Source organism: Panthera tigris, chromosome F2 (assembly GCF_018350195.1).
Source record: "Panthera tigris isolate Pti1 chromosome F2, P.tigris_Pti1_mat1.1, whole genome shotgun sequence".
Taxonomy (NCBI): Eukaryota; Metazoa; Chordata; class Mammalia; order Carnivora; family Felidae; genus Panthera; species Panthera tigris.
The window spans coordinates 42,891,968-42,911,969 of NC_056676.1; the positions used below are offsets into that span (position 1 = coordinate 42,891,968).

Below are 20,002 nucleotides of genomic sequence, written 5' to 3' on the forward strand. Positions count from 1 at the left end.
ATTATTTTTACAGAACCTGAGGACTCTAATGGAAGGAATTATCCAGGGGAAGTTCTGCCTTTACTTGTCAGTGCCCTAGCTCAGCTCCAACAGACAGTATAAGTGACTAGATCAGGGATATATAACCAGTCACCAGTGAGCTGTCAGTCAGTCTTGGACCAATCGTGGACTGTTTTCCTGTGGACTGCTCATGGACTATTCATGTATTCTTGGACTATTTAACTATGGCAGAGGAACTATTTTATAGAAACTAGTTAACATTCTCTAAAAAGTTTATAGAAAGTTTTGACTTTCTCTAATGCCAAAAGAAAGATCCTGTATAGAAGTAGATGGTCAGGTTAAAAAACAAACAAACAAACAAACAAACAAACAAACAAACAAACATCTTTTCTGAGGTATAATTCACATACAAAATATTCACCCATTTAAAATCTACAATTCAGTGGTTTTTAGTATATTCACAGAGTTGTGCAACTACTGCGTGGTCTAATTGTGGAACATTTTCATCACCCTGAAAAGAAACTCCATACTCATTAGCAGTTTCTTTGCCTTCCTCCCTTACCTCCCTCCTAAGCCCAAGGCAATCACTAATTTTCTATCTTTATGGATTTGCCTATTCTGAATATTTCACATGAACATAATAATTCACCATGTAGTCTTTTGTGCTTTTTTTTTCATGTAGCATGTGTTCCAAGTTCATCCATTTAGCATGAATCAGTATTTAATTCATTTTTTGTTGTTGAATAATATTCCATTTTTGAATATACCACATTTTATCTATTAATTCATCAGTTGGTGGATATTTGTTTTTCTTATCTTTTGGCAATTATGAATAATTCTGCTAAAAACCTTCGTGTATAAGTTTTTGTATGGACATAAGTTTCATTTCTCTTGTATATATGCCAAAGAGTGGAATTGCTGGGTCATATAGTAACTCTGTGCTTAACGTTTTGAGGAACTGCCATACTCTTTTCCCAAGTGACTGTACCATTTTACGTTTCCATTAATGTATTCTAGTTTTCACACATACTTCTCAACACTTGTTATTATCTGTCTTTTTGGTTATGACTATCCTAGTGGGTATAAAGAGATATCTCATTGGGGTTATGATTTCCATTTCTCTAATGATTAATGATGTTGAGCATCTTTCCATGTTCTTATTGGCTAGTTGTGTATCTTTGGAGAAATGTGTATTCAAATCCTTTGCCCAATTTTTAATTATGCTATTTGAATTTTTATTATTGAGTTGTAAAAGGTCTTCATATATTCTGGATGCAAGTCCCTTATCAGATGTTTGATTTACTAAAATCCTCTCCCATTTTATAGATTCTCTTTTTGCTTTTTTTTTTAATGTTTATTTTTGAGATAGACAGAGACAGAATGCAAGTGAGTTAGGGGCAGAGAGAGAGGGAGACAGAATCAGAAGCAGGCTCCAGGCTCCAAGCTGTCAGCACAGAGCCCAATGTGGGGCTTGAACCCATGAGCTGTGAGATCATGACCTGCGCTGAAGTTGGAGACGCTCAACCAACTGAGCCACCCAGGTGCCCCTCTTTTCACTTTTTTGATGGTAATATTACTGCAGAAAAGTATTTAATTTTGATTTAGCACAACCTATCTAAATTTTTTGTTGTTGCTTGTGCTTTTGGTGTTATATCTAAGAAAGCTTTGCCCCAACCAAGATCACAAAGATTTACTCCTAAATTTTCTTCTAAGAGTTATATAGTTTTAGCTATTACATTTAGGTCTGTGATAGAAAATTTTTATCTATGGTGTCAGGTAGGAGTGCAACTTTATTCTTTTGCATGTGGTCATTCAGTTGTCTCAGCATCATCTATTGAAAAGACTATTCTTTCTATTCTTTCCTTATTGAATTGTGTGTATTACATTAATTGATATTCAGATATTAAACCAGCTTTCCATTCCTGGGATAAATCCCACTTGGTTATGGCATATAATCTTTTTCATATGTTACTGAATTCAGTTTGCTAGTATTATGTCTGGTAGTTTTACATCTATACTCACAAGGGATATTGGTCTGCAGTTTTATTGTTATTATTGTTTTTTGTGATATCTTAACCTGGTCTGGTATCAGGGTAATTCTAGACTCAAATAATTAATTAGAAAATACCACCTGGTCTTTTGTTATTTGGAAGAGTTTGTGAAAGATTGACGTTAATTCTTTAAGTTTTTTGGTAGAATTCACAAGCCATCTGGTCCTGGGATTTTCTTTGTGGGAATATTATTAATTATTAACTTAATATCATTCCTTGTTATAGATCTATTCATATTTTCTATTCTTGAGTCAGTTTTAGTAGTTTGTGTGTTTCTAGGAAGTTGTTTATTTTATCTAAACGATGTGATTTGTTGGCATGCAGTTATTTGTAGTATTTCCTTAAGTATTAGCATAAATATTTTTAATTTTGTGAGGATAAGGATCTAAATTGTTATTTGGTGTCACTTGTTTTCAGCCTGAATAACTCCCTTTAGTTTTTTAATTTTTTTCCCCCAAAGCAAGTCTGCTAGCAGAAAATTCTCTAACCCTTCATCTATTCTTATTTGTTTATTGAATCTTAATTTTTGAAACATAGTTCTTCTGGATATACGATTTTTGGTTAACAGTTTTTTACTTTCAGTACTTTGAATTTGTCATCCATTGTCCTTTGGTCTCTGCTGTTTCCGATGAGAAGTCAGTTGTTAATGTTATTGGGATTCCCTTATATGTGATTAACCATTTTGCTCTTACTGATTTTGTTTTCATTTGTGGTTTTCATCATTTTGATTCTGATGTATCTAGGTATGGATCTCTTTGCTTTTATCTTGCTTGGAGGTTGTTGAGCTTCATGAATGTGTCAGTTAGTGATTTTCTTCAATTTGAGAAGTTTTCAGCTATTATTTCTATGAATATTTTTCTACCCCTTTTTTGGTCTTCTGGTCCTTCCACTGTCAGTAAGTGGTGGGACACTTAATGGTGTCCCACATTTCCTGGGGTTCTGCTCATTTTTCTTCCCCTTTTTTCCCCTCTCTTTTTAGGTTGTATAACCTATAACGATCTATCATCAAGTTCACTTATTCTTTCTTCTGCTAGTTTAAATATATTGTTGAGCCCCTTTACTGAATTTTTCTTTTCAGTTATCATAATTTTCAACTCTAGAATTTTTTCCTGTGATTTTTATCTCTTTATTGATATTCTTATTTGCTGAGACAATGTCATCATAACTTCCTTTAATTCTTTTAAGTATGGTTTCCTTGAGGTCCTTGAACATATTTATAAACTCAGCTGCTTTGACGTCTTTTTCTGGTATGTCCTACAACTGGGCCCCCTCAAAAGCAGTATCTATTGCCTTCTTTTTATCCAGTGTATTGGCCACACTTTCCTATTTCTTTTAATGTCTCATCATTTTGTTGTTGTTGTTGTTGTTGTTGTTGTTGTTGTTGTTGTTGTTAAAAACTGAACATTTGAAGTAATGTATTCTAGTAACTCTCAATACTGATTCTTCTCCTTTCTCCTCTCCTGCCCACTGGAGGTTGATGTTATTTTTCTTGTTTTCTTTGCCATTTATTTGTTTAATGATTTGATTGTACTATGTGAAGTCTATTTCTCCCACAGTGTACAAATTCTGATGCCCTTGTGAAGAATGCTTTTATTTTCCCCTTTTTCACTTTTAGTCTGGCTCATTAGGAGTCAGCCCTTGATCCACATAAACTACTTACTAGTGAAATGTTGTGTGTAGATCTCATTAGTTAGTTATATTTTTACCCTTTATTGTTGGGTGTACACATGGCTTGGGGGCTGTTGTTAAAACTTAAGGAGTTTATGTTTTGCCCTAAGTTCAGCCACAGCCTAGTAGCTTGGAAGTTCCCTCTACCATCAATCTTGAGAGGGCAGCCTTGGGCATGCACATACTCTTCCAGTCTGCTAGGATGCATGTAATTTTATTAAGTCTTGCTTAATAATATTTTCCTCTGTATCAGAATAGCTTGTTTTTCAGCATGTGTTTGGTCCGAGGGTGTGCTTAAGCCTCTTGTGCCAGTGAAGCTTCTGCCCTTTGTTGATGGATCTGTGTGCAGCTTGGGGAATGTTTACAATCTGACCCATGTCCTGTTTTCATTGTTCCTGAGTAGGAACATGTGCATAGCTTTTCCAGTCACCAGGGTTTACTGTGTGATCCCAGGAGGGCTTTTCTTGGTTGTTTCTTTTCCTGGTTCTGTTAAACTTCTGATTGCTCTGCCATTTTGCTTGGTACCAGCAGTATCATAAAGCTTCTAGCACTCCTTTAATTGTTTTCTACCAAACTCTCCATTGTTTTGAACAACACCCTTAGGCATGGAATTCTCTATGTTCTGCTTCAAATACAATCACTACCCTGGGTAAGAACTGCAAAGCTCTTCCTTTTCTTTGCTTGCCTTTTTTCTGAGAGAACCTCTGTGCTAAAGTAGCACAGGAGTTAGGCACAGTAATAATGGCCTACTTCTTCCAGACTGATATCCTTAGCAGGTGCTAGAAGGGGAGGGTGGTAGCTCCTGGTCTTCTCAGTTTGCCTCTCCCAGTGTGGGACCTCAGCCTATGAATAAGCTGAGACAGACAGTGATGATCAGGGTCCAAGTATTCTTGGTGGCTACGCTTAAGGTAGGATTTCTAACATGTGAGTTGGGGCTGGGTAGAGGAATAGGGCCTCAGCCCTTTTGGAGTGGAGTGCTCATAATAAAGTTTTTGTAACATAATAGAGCTGGGGGTGGGAGAAGGAAGCAGGTCATGGCCCAAACTCTATAGACTCTCATGATTCTAACTCAGATTTAGTAGTTTTTCTTGAATGAATGTTTCTCCATTTGCTTTATGCCCTTAAGACAGTTTTGAGAGACTTTAAGTGATTTTTAAAAAAATAATTTTTCCTATTTAAGTTTTGTAGAGGACAGATCTGCCAAGTTTCTCATTCCACCTTTCTGGAAGTACCATTGGGATAGTCTGTTTTGATTTCTCTGAGACTGCATGAATAGGTGATTTCTGAGATATTAGGGAACCCTTAAACTTAGGTTCTGTAGTGTCAGCCAGGTGTTTTGTTCAGTTGCCTCTGTTATACACTAATCTGTATTAGGCACCAGACTTTACATATATATATACATATGTATATGCACATGCATATATGTACATATATGTATGTATATATGCACACAAGCACAACACGCATGTAGATCTATTTCTATCTATCTATCTATCTATCTATCTATCTATCTAACTATATAAAAAGTCTGTATAACTTTTTTTCCTTTTTAAGTTTTCCAAACTACGTTAAAAGACCTAGCTATTTTTTTCTTTTTTACAGATGAGAAAACCAGAGGTGAGGTAGTTAGCCCAAGGTTACACAACTAGTGAGAGGCCAACTGTCAAACTCCAAAGTCTGTGCTTTTAGTTACTAGACTATATCGCCTCATATACAAATACTTGTATGTTATCTTCATTTATAAGTTTTCCGTTTTTAGTCGTCTGACTGAAGCAGATCTGTCTCAAAAGTTGCTGATACCCATACTGTGACAGAATATATTGGTGTCTGCACCTTCTTTTTGGACATGTTTCTCATTCCTGTTTCTTTCTTGTCCTCATTTCTCATTCTATAGCTGGGCCTGATCTTCCCTGGCTATCTGCCTGGTATTGAAAACTAAGCCAAGTTACTGATTGCTCCTGGGGCTTTCAAAACCCAGGGGAAGTGAGTTTTACTCACTAGAATCTATTGTGGTGTTCCAAGACTCACTTTCACCCCACTCCTTATTCCATGGGGCTCAAAGTAGATAAACAGTTGTCTGGCAACTGGGCTATTTTCAGCTCTGAGGACACTGGAGAGTTAGGCTGAACCAGGTAAGGAGAAATTCCCACAGGAGATAGAGTGAAGTCAGCATAAAGGGACCTCTGTATGCAGGTAGTGTGGTACAGAGCTCATCTCTTAGGAAACCCATGTTATGTCCTTGGTTCAGCCACCTACTAGTTGTGTGACTTTGGTCCAGTCTTTTGATCGTTTTGGATCTTAATTTTATCATCTGTAAAATGAGAGATGTCTGACATTTGAATCTGTAAGGTTTCTTCCAGATTGAAAAGATTGTGATTTTTATGAGAATCCACAAGGGATGAGTGAAGCTAGAGTTCACGAGAGCAGGGGTTCTCCCAGGCATATGCTCTGGAACAGATTTCTTACATAACCAGAGATGATTTTCTTTAACTGTCCAATCTTAGAGTTGAGTATGACAGTGTGTGTTAATGTATTTGTGTGTCAGGCTAAGGCTCTGTGAATTATCTGTGGAGAGTTGGAAGGAGACAGGTATGCAAGGAGGCCAAGTAAGACAAGATGCTGAGCGAAACTTAGAAGTGAGACAGGAGAAAGTATAATTTCCAATCAATCCTGAGAGAACATAGCAGACATCAGATTTAAATGGACTGAGTGAAAGAATGAGAACCAGCAGCCAAATCCAAGAGAAGCTGGATTTGGGCAAGAAAGCGGAACTTGGGCAGAATGTTGCTGCCCCTCCTCAGTACACATAATTCTGTGGGTCTCATTATATAGTCTCTGAACCCCAAATAGCAGATTATTTAGTACTTATTAGTTCTCTATGGAGACTGACATCTCTGTAGAGGTACTGGGCTTTCCCAGAATACTATATGTTGCAAATTGTGTTGGGAGCTCCTGAAAAACCAGACTGAATTTTATCCATCTCTCTATCCTCGGCACCTAGCACCGTACTCAGCGCTTATTCATTATTCTTTCAGTGTTTGAGGAACAGTGAATTATTTTAGGTAGATCTTTCCTTAGACTATTAGTGACTTTTAATAATAAAAAATAGTGCTTCCTTCTACTTACTGATGTTGTTGACCCATCGTAATTTGCTTCGTAATTGTTTTCTGATTATAAAATCAATCTTGCTCATTACAGAAAACATGTACATAAATATAAAAATAATAAAAATAATCTGTGATCTTTTCTCTCAAAGTATTTCTAGTGTTTTTATTTTTCTCTCTAATTTTTCCATATGCATACATATTTTTGTTTTATAAATTTGAGATGAAACTATATATATTTGTGGCCTTTTATGTCATATATCATAGACATTTACCACATTTAATAAATATCCTTTGAAATAAATGTTAATGGTTATAAAACACAAATATACAATAATTAACATGAATAAAACCTTATTGGAATCTCTGTTATTTCCTTTTTCCTTTTTTTTCTACTGTTTCAGATAACATAGCTATACAAATCCTTTAATACAGATAGATTTTTAAAGGAGAAATTTTTATATTTTTTATGAATATCAGAAAGAGAGGAATGATTGGGATATTCTAGGGAGTCTTAAAAGGGTGGCAAAAAATAGCTTTGAAACTGCTCCTATAGATACAAAAAATGCAAATAAAATTCTTAGAAACCATTTTTTTGTCCCAATATTTTAAATTATGTGAAATGTTAATATAATAGAATTTATATAACATTATATATAATATAAATTATTTATAATACAGTGTATAAGTATAGTCTATTTAATTATTCAAAATTTTAATATAAATATTGATATTTTAAGCTCTTGATATATTTGTTAAATTGTTTTCCAGAACGATTATGCACATCTACTGTCTTGTCAGCAGTGTATCTTAATATTCTAATCCCTGTGCATTCATATGCATTGGATATTTTTTTTTTCTAATCTTTGCCATTGTGATGGGCTTACAAAGATATTTCACTGTTACTTTATTTTGCATTTCTTTGCTTATTGGTGAGACTAATATTTTAATATACTTATTGTTACTTGTATTTTTCTTCTTCAGATTATCTGTGAATATCCCCTGCCCACTTTCTATTGGTACTTCAGTGATTTTCTAATTGATGTATAGGAACTCTTTACATAGTAAATATTTAAATTCTTTGTCACCTGATTCAAATTGATTTTTTAAGATATTGGTATGGTTTGTATTGATTCATTATCTCCTTTTTCATGTTTTCTTAAGAGTTTACTTATTTCTCATATATGAAGAGGGCTAGCTGTCCCTGGAGTGCATTAAAAGATTGTAAAGCAACAAAGTTGACTAATTTATGCTCCCTCTGTCCTATCATAGTGCTCTAAGATACAGTTCTTTCGCTCAGTTTACACAGCCTTTGGAACATTAACATCATGGTTTGCAGATTGGTGGGAACTTGATCTAGAAATGGCACTTACAAACTTAAGAATCCAGTCTGTCTGGCCTTAGATTTTGAGCTGAGTGCCCTGATTGGTACTTCTGCTGGGTCATGTCAAACTATGTGTACCTCATGACTTTTCTTCATAGAAATGATTTAGGAGTGGGAGGAAGAGAGGTAGAAATAGCACTAAACTGGGCTTAATGTGTAGAATTGACTGACAGTTGATGTTTAGTTGTGGAACCACTCTATCTGGTTTAAATTTAAAGTACACATGGGTATATTTTAGGATTTTAAGGTTTTTTTCCCCCTAATTATTGGGAAATCTCATAATGCAGACTTTAACTTGAACTTTTCAGGAATGAATTTGAGAACCATTCTGTAGAAACAAACTACCAAGACTGCTATTGCTTTTCTTAGATTGAGCAATGGCTTTTATCAGAAAGTTGCTGTAGAAAATCCAGACAGTGCCACAATTGTGCTTGCCTTGGAAATAGTAGAAGCAGTAGAAAGAAGTCTTCACCCAGTTCTGCTTTCCAGATCTTGTTCAGGTGCATAGAGTTGGTGACACTTAAATTACTTCTAGAACCCTAGCTGTAGGAAGAAATTTAGTTTGTAGGTTTTTAGTCTTTATATACAATAAAGACACATTTATTTATTTTTATTTTTTAAAATTTATTGTCAAGTTAGCTAACATACAGTGTAGTCTTGGCTTCAGGAGTAGATTCCTGTGATTCATCACTTACGTATAACACCCAGTGCTCATCACAAGTGCCCTCCTCAATACCCATCACCTACCTCCTCCACCCCTTCCACCCCCCACCCCTATCAACCCTCAGTTTGTGCTCTGTGTTTAAGAGTCTCTTATGGTTTGCCTCCCTCTGTAACTTATTTTTCCTTCCCTTCCACTATGGTCTTCTGTTAAGTTTCTCAAATTCCACGTATGAGTGAAATCATATGATATCTGTCTTTCTCTGACTGACTAATTTCACTTAGCATAATACCCTCCCGTTCCATCCACGTAGTCGCAAATGGCAAGATTTCATTCTTTTTGATTGCCGAGTAATACTCCATTGTATATATATACACATCTTCTTTATCCATTCATCAGTTGATGGACATTTGGGCTCTTTCCATAATTTGACTATTGTTGATAGTGGTGCTGTGAACATTGGAGTACATGTGCCCCTATGAATCAGCAGTCCTGTATCATTTGGATAAATTCCCAGTAGTGGTATTGGTGGGTTGTAGGGTAATTCTATATTTAATTTTTTGAGGAACCTCCACACTGTTTTCCAGAATGGCTACATCCCCACCAACAGTACAAAAGTATTCCCCTTTCTTCACATCTTCACCAACACCTGTTGTTTCCTGAGTTGTCACTTTCAGCCACTGTGATCAGTGTGAGGTGATATCTCAGTGTGGTTTTGATTTGTATTTCCCTGATGATGAGTGATGTTGAGCATCTTTTCATGTGTCTGTTTGCCATCTGGATGTCTTATTTGAAGAAGTGTCTGTGTATTCATGTCTTCTACCCATTTCTTCACTGGATTATTTGTTTTGGGGGGTGTTGAATTTGGTGAGTTCTCTATAGATTTTTTGATGCTAACCCTTTATCTGCTATTTCATTTGCAAATATCTTCTCCCATTCCATCAATTGCCTTTTAGTTTTGTTGATTGTGTCCTTTGCTGTGCAGAAGATTTTAATCTTGATGAGGTCCCAATAGTTTATTTTTGTTTTTATTTCCCTTGCCTTCAGATACATGTCAAGTAAGAAGTTGCTGCAGCTGAGGTCGAAGAGGTTGATGCTTGTTTTCTCCTGTAGGATTTTGATGGTTTCCTGTCTCACATTTAGGTCTTTCATCCATTTTTGAATTTATTTTTGTGTGTGATGTAAGAAAGTGTCCAGTTTTATTCTTCTTCGTGTTGCTGTCCAGTTCTCCCAGCACCATGTGCTAAAGAGACTGTCTTTTTTCCATTCGATACTCTTTCCTACTTTGTTGAAGATTAGTTGGCCATACATTTGTGGGTCCAATTCTGGGTTCTCTATTCTATTACATCAGTTTATGTATCTGTTTTTGTGCCGATGTCATGCTGTCTTGATGATTACAGCTTTGTAATACAAGCTAAAGTCCAGGATTGTGATGCCTCCAGCTTTGGTTTCCTTTTTCAACATTACTTTTGCTACTTGGGGTCTTTTGTGGTTCCATACAAAATTTAAGGATTGTTTGTTCTAGTTTTGTGAAGAATGCTTAGAATGGATGTTGAATGCCAATTGTCCACATCCAACACAATGCTCATTTCATTATGCCTCTTTGATAACAATATGGTATGAAGTTTTTGTTTTGTATAAATAAACAAGTAAAAAAAGATAGCCACTGGTTATATAGTACACATAACACCACCAATAGCAACTTGGCCCTCTGTAACAAATGAATTATAGTGGCTCTAAAAAGACTAAAAAGAATATGAGGAGAGTAATCATGGAATGAAGTGGGGGCATATCTCCCTGGATGTTCTGATGGATTGAAGAGAAATGTTCTAGGCTGATTGTGAAATTTGCCACATAAATTAAAGTAGGTTTTCTCCTTCATCTTCTCTGCTGTTTCCCCCTTATCTATTTTGGATGCTTCTCTTTCCTAGGCTTCATCTTAAATGTTGGTGTTTTCAGAGGTTTCTGCCTGTAAACATTTGCCTTAAGTAATATGATCCAATTCCATGGCTTTAAGTACTACCTATATACTTACAACTTTTAATTGTGTGTGTGTGTGTATATATATATATATATATATATATATATATATATATATATGCATGCCTGACTCTTCTGTCTGTAGTTCCAAGAACTACTGGATGTTCTAGTAGTCCCACAAAGTCAGCATCTTTCTCCCCTCTGTTTCTCATATTTGTTAATGATGTTGTCATACACCCAGGCACCCATGCTTAGAGCATCTAATATCTGAGATGGTGTCTTGCTGTCATGCTTTTATTCTCTGCCTGGAATGCCCATATTTAAGGATTCAGCTCAAATGTCTCCTCTATGGAGACCTTTTCTGTGTTTGCTCATCTCCTTTCTGTACCCTATACATGCTTTCTCTACTAGATAGTAAGGCTCTTAGAGTCAGAGATTCAAGTTTCATTGGTTCTCACCTTCAGGCCGTTGTGCTCCCCAAGGGAAATTTAGCAATGTCTGGACACAATTTGATAGTTGTGACTGAGAGGCAGTACTGCTTGAGTTTAGTGGGTAGAGGCCAGGAATACTAATAAGCATCCCATAACGTACAGAACAGGTTCTTTTTCCTCCTCAACAAATAATTATCCATTCCAAAGTGCCAGTAGTGTCGAAGTTGAGAAAATTTGCCCTAGTCCTTAGCATGGTATCTCATGCACAAAAAAGCCTCAAGAAATATTAGTCGAATGAATTAAGTCTTTGCATTTATATTGCTCCAACATTCAGCTGGTCACCAAGTCTTAAATGTCATGTGTGATTCCTTTTTTCTATCTCACTGTAGCATCAGAGTTCAGGACCTAACATCTCCTGACTAGTGTTATAATCATCTCCTAATTGATCTTCCTGACCCCAGTCTCAGTTTGATCAATTTCAGTACTGCTGCTTCAGTTGTCTTAGTAAAATATGGATCTCATTATGCCATTCCCTTAAAATTTTTCATTGTTCAGAGTATAGTTAAATTCTTACAACCTTTAAAAAGGTGACCCCAGGCTCTGTTTCTAGGTTTATGTCTAGTTCCTCTCTAGCCACACACCTTAGGCTGAAGCTCCATGGGCCTAACTGCTCTTGCCTTGACATGTTCACACTTCTTTACCTTGAAAGCTATTTCTTGGGCCTCTGGCTAACTTAACCTTCACCCTAACCCTAAACCTAATCCTAACTCAGCCTAACTCAACTCTTCCCTGCTTGGAGAATTCCTACTCATTTTTAAAGACTCATTTAAAACGGATCTTTTCTTTAAAGTCTTTCTTGAATCCAAACCTAGTAAACTTAATTGTTCGTTCATCTCTATTCTCTTAGCACTTTGCCTATATTATGCAATGATCACAATTTATTGAAGTTGATTATTCACAGGGTTCTCTCTTCTGAGAAACTGTGACCTCCTCCAGGGTAAAAGCCACATCTTATCTTCGTATCTCCTTTAGCGATAGGCTCAGTGCCTGGTAGGTAATAGATGCATATTAAATATCCATTGATCTGATGATTAGATTGTGAGAAATATCATACATTTAAAAGGGATATTTAAAAATTTATTCCTACTCAAACAAGCTTCCTTTAGCCCTACGTGATTTCCATAGGTCTTTTATGTCCCTGTCATATCCAAATAGCATTGAGTTTTGGTGTGCATCGAAAGTAAAGGCACATAACAAAAAGAAGGGAAAATAAACATCAATGAAATCATGATTGGGTTGTTTGCCACAGTCTATTCTTTCTGAAGATTTAAGCGGCATGGATCAGAACGTCTAGAAAGGTGCAGTTTAAGCATATTCCAAACTCTTATTGTGTTCATCTCAGAGGAACTTAAAATAGCCTTCCTGCATACTCTTAGCACATCTACCAAAGAAAGACATTCTACTACTTATAATTTTGATCCATTTCTTAGCGAAGTGCTAACTACTTTGTGCACAAGGCCCCGTCATCAGAGAATTAGTTATTTGAACTTGTCCTTTTCTCCTCCTTTGGTCTCATCAGGGAAACAGCATTTTCAGTGTTCCCCCGCCCCCCCCCCCCACACACAGGGATTTATCTTTGTCTAATATCTCATCACAGTGTGAACAAGTGTTCTAAAGAGCCTGTATCCACAGGTGATTCTTGGAATTTGCAGTTATGGGATCAGCTGAAGGATCCAATTCCAAAGTGTCAGAGGTTACAAATTCTCTCTCTGCGTCAAGGCAGGAGTAGGGATGAGGAGGAAGGGGGTGGGGGGACAAAGGAACTCACATTTATTGAGTGACATTTATACGCTAGTCATCACACGATTCTTTTACTTACAGTATCCTTTGGGCTAGGTATTGTTCACATCTTACAGGCAACAGGCTCTGGGAATTTCAGCACTTTGTCCAAGGTCACGCAGCCAATATGTGGCAGAGCCTTATCCCAACTCATGCCTTCTTAAGAGGCTTCCTTCTTCACCTTGCCTCGTGGACATTTCTGCCCACATTTCTCATGTATTAATATTTTCCTTTTGGCTGTTTCCTTAAGAATGGGACTTCCACATCTATCTCCTATGTGGTACACTCTCATAAAAACACAGCTTAAAAAGCACAAACCATACAACAAAAGCATTACTGAATTTTATTGCATCAGAATTAAGAATTTCTAACATGAAGGACACCATGACAAAAGCTGTTAGATGACAAAATGGGAAAAGATCTTAACACTGTCTAAAATTGTTATGGGATTAATATGTAGGCTATGAATTATTGGAAATCAATAATAAAAAGGCAGTAGCCCTAGTAGCAAACTGGACAAAGGTTCTGAATAAACAATTTAAAGAAGAGGAACCATAAAAGCTAACATGTGTATAGAGATCTCAACTCATTAGTAATGAGAACAATGCAAATTTTGAAAAAAATGAGATCATTTTACAGCAAAGATGTAAAATGTGTTGGTGGGGCTGTGAGGACATAGGAACCCTCATGCACTGATGGGTGAGCATGAAGCATTCTGCCACCATTTTGGAGAACATACTGGTAGTATTTAACCAACCTAAATATATTTTTATATTCAATGACCTAGTATTTCACTTCCGTGGTATATTTCCCGAAGAAATTGCCATTCAGTTACCTATGGGTATATATACAAAGATAATTATTATAGCCTTTTTTGCGGGGGGTAGGGTCCATCTGGAGGTCCCTCGCTGAGAGAGTAGATGTGTAAGATGTGGTGGATGCCTCCCAGGGAATGATTTACAGAAGTTAGAAACAACAGACTAATATATGTATAGCAACATGGATGGATCTTACATGCATAAAGCTGAATAAAAGTAATAAAAAGTAGAAAGAAATACATAATACAATTGCATACATATAAATACAATTTTGCATGCACATAGAATTATGTTTCATATTTTTTAAGAAGACATAAAACAAAAAAGATCTTAGAATGGTTGTCTACTTAAGACATGGGGTGGAGGTGGGAATGAGGAGTGGGAGTGGGGTTAAAAGACAATAAATAAGTTTTAAAAACAAGCAAATAAAACAAAGAGATTTGCCTTGAATAGGCCAGTGATGATGGTATACTATGAATTAAAGAGTATAATTAACCTAAAACTCTTCATTTGATATTAAAAGCAAAAATCCACTTACTGCTTGAAGCATGAAGTTAAGGAAGGTATTTGGGTAGTTTGTCATTTTCTCCAAGAGGAAACAAAGCTGCTTCTCTTTTACTTTTTAAACATTATCTGGTTCCCTCTTCTCCTGTAATCTTATGACATTCACTTAGATTTATGCTTATATAATGTGAAATCTTGACTTTTTACTTACATGTTTTTAGTTGTCATACAATATTTATCTTTGTTACTGTTGTCTTAGTTTCAAAGCTTCTCTGGAGGCAGGGATGGAGTTTCTTTCCATTTGCTTTGTAGAGCCTTTAGTGTAGCTGGACATTTAGATTGCATTAGTTATATTCCCAATGTTTAATTTTATGAAAAATCTTCCAGGAAAAGATTTTCTTTTGAGATTGTAAAAGTATGGATGATGTGCTCTGTAGACTTACTGATGAAATAACGTAGGTTGATAGTACCCAGGTATCCTTTTTAATAAACACCCTTATCCAGCTCGTATTTCATCTTTCCTTCTCTTTAGCAAATCTAATTCCTTTTTCCTAACAAAAAATATCACTGGTTAATAACTATAAGTTTTTGGTAACTGATGTGAGTGAATTTAAGAAATGTGTTCAGTAATCAGAAGGTTATACTTAATATTGAACTTAATCATGTAGAACTAGGAAATTTCTTCTCGATAGCTGGGATTCTCTATGTCTCTCCTTTTTCTCTTTTTCTTTGTGTCTTTGTTATTTACTCTGCTTGTCTGTCTCTTTATCTGTACTTCTCTCTACTAACCATCTCTGCCTTTCTTTCTGTTCCTCTTTTCATCTCTCGTTTCTTCCTGTTTCTTTCTTTGGTTTGGACTCTTGGTTTTTGTCTCTTTTTGTCCTCTGCCTTCTAGTTTCTGGTTCATAGACTCATCACCAGGGTAGTCCAGAGCTGATGTATTTGCAGTTATGTCAGATTATTGCTCTAGATTTAATTGGAACTTCTATCTTTTTCTTAGGCCATGAAAGTCCTCTTTGACAGCCTAATTGTATTCTTAGAATTACAGTCCCTGAAGCAAGCTGGTGAGTGCATATTTTGTACTCAAAAATTTTGTGATGGATTTCATTGAAAGTGGTTTCCTAAGAATCAGTGCCATTTTGATGGCCATTGGGTAAATGCATCAATAATATCAATTAACTGAAGGCACTTTGATTTCTCCAGGGGAGCTCAATAGGACAAGGCCTTATGGTACTCCTTACAGTCTTGATTTTCTTTGTGTTAAAAAATTGCATGGGAAATTTCCAGGAAGTTTCAGAGCTTTATGTCATTAAATTGAAACCATTTTTCTGAAGAAAACGTTAAGAAACTTTGTCTTCTTTAGAAGTAGATAGTTTTAGAGATTTTGCATCAACTACCAGTAAATGTGTTAGATACTCAAGGCCTGATTGACAAAGTGGATGATCATTAAACCACTGGGACCAGATGACATCCACCTAGTGATTTTGAAGGAACTTGTCAAAACTTGGTTAAATTATATTTAATCTTTGTTAGTGGCTATTGGGCTTAAGAATTGTCAGATTTTCCATGGGACCACATTCTGTAGGAATTCTTTCAAGAAGATTTTGAGAAGTACATTTTGTAGGTGATCATTACTTATTTACTTCATACGATATACATGACAAGGTAATGTGTAGGGCATTTCTGAAAGATGCATATAGATGACTTGTTGGGAGGAAGATGATGTCTGAATAGTGGTAGAAACCTAGGATAGGGCCAGAATGGATTTATAGCCAGTGGGAACCATTGCACACTTATAAATAGGGGGATTTTGGAGTAAACAGTTTTTAGAACACATTCTTTCGGCTCTGTGACAAATGGACAAGAAAGGAGAAAGACCAGAGAGAATTCAGATTTGAGGGACTAGTAATTTGGAGTAAGGGCTTCAGAAATGGAGAACCAAATATTATTAAATAAAGATCAATTAATACATTTTAGATATGAAAGATGAGGAATGGGAAGAATCAAAGATTACAAAGTTTTCAGGGCTCCTGGGTGGCTCATTCAGTTGGGCGATTGACTCTTGATTTTGGCTCAGGTCATGATCTCATGGTTCAGGGGATTGAACCCTGCATTAGGCTCTAAGTTGTCAGCACAAGCTTGCTTGAGATTCTCTCTCTCTCTCTCTCTCTCTCTCTCTCTCTCTCTCTCTCTCTCTCCTCTGTCTCTGCCCTACCCCACTCACACACACACACATACATACACACACACACTCGCACGCACTCTCTTTCTCTCTCTCTCTCTCTCTCTCTCCTCTGTCTCTGCCCTACCCCACTCACACACACACACATACATACACACACTCGCACGCACTCTCTTTCTCTCTCTCTCTCTCTCAAAGAAATAAATATTAAAAAAAAAAGACTACAAAGCTTTCAAGTCTGGTCTTAGAAAAACCATAGTGGTATCACAGAGAGAAAGACTGAGGAGGGAACTTGACTGAAGACAGTGGACTAAAGGGTTAGTTTTGAATACACAGACCTTTTGATGTTGATTCCATAGAAAACAGTCATGTTCTCTTATACCACATCCCTGAGTGCCACAAAGTGGTAATAGTGGAGCAGAGTGATCACTGAGCCCACCCATGTAGCATTTCTTATTTTCTGCGGTTAAGTTCTACAAACTATTGTATTCTCTGTTGATGCTGCCACAACAATGATTCCTGTTTATTTCTCTGTCGAATCACTGGATGGTGGGCCTGATTCAGACACAGGATGCCTATAATCTCTGTCTCCCCAACTCCTCAGGCAGCACTGGCCACTTTACTGATGCTCGACAATTGTTTACTGTATTGGCATCCATCGTACACCCAGCACAAGGTGAGGTGGCAACGATACACAGGTGAATCAAACAAGGGCTGTTGTAAGTAAGGTGGGAATGAGAAGGACAAGGTTAGTTCTCTCTGGGGGCTGAACAAACCCTTCAGAAGGACATGACATTGAAGAATGAAGGATTCATTGGTGTTAAGAAAGGAGAAAGGGGACAGGAAAGAAGACAAGCAAAGGGATGAAGGTGTGAAAGCATAAGATGTACTTGCCCAGTGACTGGAGGAGCAGATTCTTGGTGAAAAGATGGTAGAGGATGGTGATGGGCCTGGAAAGGTACAAAAGGTAGACTGTAAAAAACTTGCTTAGGCTGTCTTGTGTATTCCTACATTTCTTAGGACAAAAATTATTTCTAGGGTGAGGATAGAAGGGTAGGGGATTAGATGGTAACCTCATTTTGTACCTCTTAGTAGAAGCATAGGGAACTAGGAGTAAAGAGTTTTGAGTTTTAATCTTTGCTACTAACTACTGTCGAGCACGTCAAAGTTATAAAAATTCTCTCAACTACCTGGGGTCAGTTTCTATGGTACTTATAAATATTGTTATTGACACTTGTGTTTGATAGGGGGATTTATGAGATTTTTTGAGTAAGATTTTTGGTTTTTAAAAACCAAATAAACCAAACAACAGTTCATACTCTCTCGATCACATGGGATCAATGAAATAATTGCCTATCTTAACTTCACAGGCAACTGTTAACCTCATTTCCTACTAATATTACTCTCCAGCATTTACAAAATGCTGCCATTTTGTAAACTGTCCCTGTCAGTCTTACTATGATCCAAATGACTTTAAAGCTAATGCAGCTTTTAGTGACAGAACTAATTTGCAAAATGTGTTTCTGTTTTTTGGAAACTCAGACTGCTGTATTGTGCTGTTCCGGAACCTTACCTTACAAGTGCATTTTCGCTACTTAATCTGGGGGACATTACCACAAAACATTCAGTGTTTTGTTTTCTGAGAAGGCTCTTGGTTTTCTCTCTCTCAGTTCATGGAACAAGACATTTGCCCTCAGACTGCATTTATGCATTATTTTCATCTTGAAGAGCATTTGTTAAGCACTTATCTGTGGGAGCTATGAGTAATATACCTGGTCTGAACAAAAACTAAATCGCTAATGATGTGCAAGCAGGAAGTATAAATTCCATACAGTCTCTTAAAATAATATTTTCCTGGTCATGAAAGGAACATTTATTTTCAAATGTAGAAATTTGAAAACTAAAAGCACAAGTAGGAAAATAAAATGAAATTCGCATGAAATTCTGTGTCCCCTCTCTCTCTGCCCCTCCCCCATTCATGCTCGCTCTCTCTCTCTCTCTCAAAAATAAATAAACATTAAAGAATTTTTTTAAATAATAAGGTGGAGGAGATTTGTAACAGTGGAATACTACCAAGCAGTTAAAATGGATGAACAAAAATGACATATATTATATATATCAGCCTGAATTACTTTAACAAACAATGCTGAATTTAAAAAAGTGAGTTGAGGAAGCATAGGTACATATGATACAATTTATATGAAATTAAAGAACACACAAGTAATGCTATGTTTATACATTTCTATGTATTGAAGGTATAAACACATGCATAGTTTGAACACCACAGTTAGTAAGTGTTATCTCTGGTGGAAGAAGAGAATGAGATGGGGGAGACAAAGCATCACGCAAGTTGTAATATATGGGTATTTATTTAAAGAAAATAAGAACTGAAGCAAAGTTGACAAAATATTGAGATGTAAGGAGGTTGAAATATGTTTATGTTATCTCTATTATTAATGTAATTAACATATTCATGATTCATTAAAATAGGGAAAGGGGGGCAGAGAGGGTTAATATGTGACCACAATAAAGATATTCTAGCAATGCAAGGGAAAGTAAGTACTTACTGTACCACTGATCCCTGGCTCCTATTCTCTTTGCCAGAGAAAACCACTCTGAACAGTTGCCCTTGAATCCTTCCCATGATGGTCTGTGCTAGAGAAGCATATTGTTTACCCATTCCTTTTCTACTTGCACTGTTAATGCTCTTTGCTCTTTTCACCAAACTGTACGTATCTTGGAGATCATTCCTCCAAGAACTTCTGGCAATTTTGTCTCAAGAAACTTTTGCTTCATGAAGGTAAGTACAGCTGTAGTTTCCTTAATGCACAATTTTGGAATGACTGATCTAGGATACATAGGATCAATTTTAGATACAAAATCGTAAAGACAGATTGTGTTCAGACCCAGATCAATCTTGAAAACAAAATAATGTTTATATTCAGATTTGTAAAGCTCTTTTTCCATTTCAGGTTGTCAAACAGTTGAATATATTAAGCCTGAGACCAGAGACAATGTCTGGGTGAACATATGTGAGGGATTCACACCCCTAAAAAATGCACTTTTCATGCCCTTTAGCAAAGTGGGGGTTCAGTGCTGTTTCTACTTTTACAGGTTATTCTGCGGGTTGCTGTTGAATCCAGATAATGTTAATTTTGTCCTCATTTATATTCTATTCAGTTTTATCAAACTAAATGTTTGTTAGTGATTTTCAGGAAGGTTGGTAAGATTGTGGCAATATAGCTATTATTTATGAAAATGGAGAAAAACCTCCTTTTAAATTACCTGAATCTTTTTTTGAGCTAAAGAAAGGAAAATAAAATTTATAAAGTAGTGAAGTGAGGCTTGACAGTTGAGATGTAGCCGCCAGGTATCTGTCC

General features: G+C 36.4%; 1 protein-coding gene across 3 annotated transcripts in view; it reads left to right on the forward strand.

The window, feature by feature from the left end:
* Positions 1–20,002, forward strand: part of CPQ (carboxypeptidase Q) — a 447,986-nt gene that overhangs the window by 106,848 nt on the left and 321,136 nt on the right. The gene's annotated exons all lie outside the window — the stretch shown is intronic.